This window comes from Cynoglossus semilaevis, chromosome 15 (assembly GCF_000523025.1).
Source record: "Cynoglossus semilaevis isolate Cse_v1.0 chromosome 15, Cse_v1.0, whole genome shotgun sequence".
NCBI lineage: Eukaryota > Metazoa > Chordata > Actinopteri > Pleuronectiformes > Cynoglossidae > Cynoglossus > Cynoglossus semilaevis.
Window position 1 is genome coordinate 16,345,233 of NC_024321.1, and position 1,387 is coordinate 16,346,619.

Below are 1,387 nucleotides of genomic sequence, written 5' to 3' on the forward strand. Positions count from 1 at the left end.
GGGGCTGCATCTAAGATGCGAGGGGCGGGGGGGGAGGGGGAGAAAAAGAACTGTGTCACGTTACCGATTTATGGTGCAAATGTGAATCGAATGTGATGCAGTGGGGGGTGGGGGGGGTATTACTGTGGATGTATGAAGAGAAAGTGGGCCGTGCATCGGTACACTAGCATGTGCCTGCTCCTTAAACCAATTTCCTCCCGCCGTCCTCCGGGGAGGGGACTGATTTGCACCCGTTCCTTCCACCAGCCAGTCCGTATCCCGCCTCACAATTAGATTTCCCTCCCGGCAGCGGCGGCGGCGACATCGATCAAAAGAAAAAAAAAAAGAAAAAAAAAGTCCAGATAGGTCTGTGCAGCTGCAGACGCAGGAGTGAATGTGCCGTACACCTCTTCATCTGAGGTAACCGGCTGCGAAGCAGCGTTTATCTGTTGGTAAGCACTTCACTTCCTACGGTACGCAGAGCCGACACGGCGCCGGCGGATTTCCGACAGCAGAAGGTTAGCGTAGCTCTGTGCTGCACCGACGCAGGAGATAAGTCGATTAGACCGACTCGCCATCAGTGAAGGACCATTAGACTTTCAAAATAAAACGACTTTTGGACTTTATTCTTCGTACGAATCTGAGTCTGAATGACCTTTGACCTGTTGGTTTGAAACATTGTCAGATTATTTTTGAATGGAAAACGTAAAGGGATATGACTGGATTTTTTTTTTTTTTGAATGAAGTAAATTAGTAAAACTGAAGTACATTGCGGCGGTCCGGTACATATGACCTACGGATTGGCACTGGTCCCCGCACCTGGGATTGAGAACCCCTGGGTTCCATTGCAGCACAATAAAAAAAGTTAAAAATAATAAAAAAAAAAACACAGAAAAACACAGTTTGTTGTTTCTGTAAAGCTCAGAGTCTGGAGCTGTGGAAAAAACACAGACGTGTGTGTGTGTGTGTGTGTGTGTGTGTGTGTGTAGCATTATGTCAATAGGAAGCCGCTACAATCACTTAATGTACTCCGCTGCCTCCACTCTACATATGGGATTTAAACGCCTAAATCGAAGAGCTGCTCATTTTTATTGGTGTTCTTTATCGGTAAGGTTAGCGATGATTTTCAGAAGCACTCAGTGATTTGCGACTAATTAGGACGAGAGTTGGTGAGACCACGGGAATGTTTGTCTGCACGGGGGCCGAGGTGAGACAAAGGCCCGAGACACCGCGGGACTGAACGTCCTCCACGTGGACGCGGGGAGAGTGAAGACGGTCGGCGTCGGCGTTGGTGCTGCTGCTGTGGAGGGAAAAAAAAAAGGCTTCACTGAGTTTTTGGGGACTTTTTATTTTTTTGGATATTTTCACGATGGTAAGGCTATAGTAAGGCGTGTTTTGGGTGATTTTT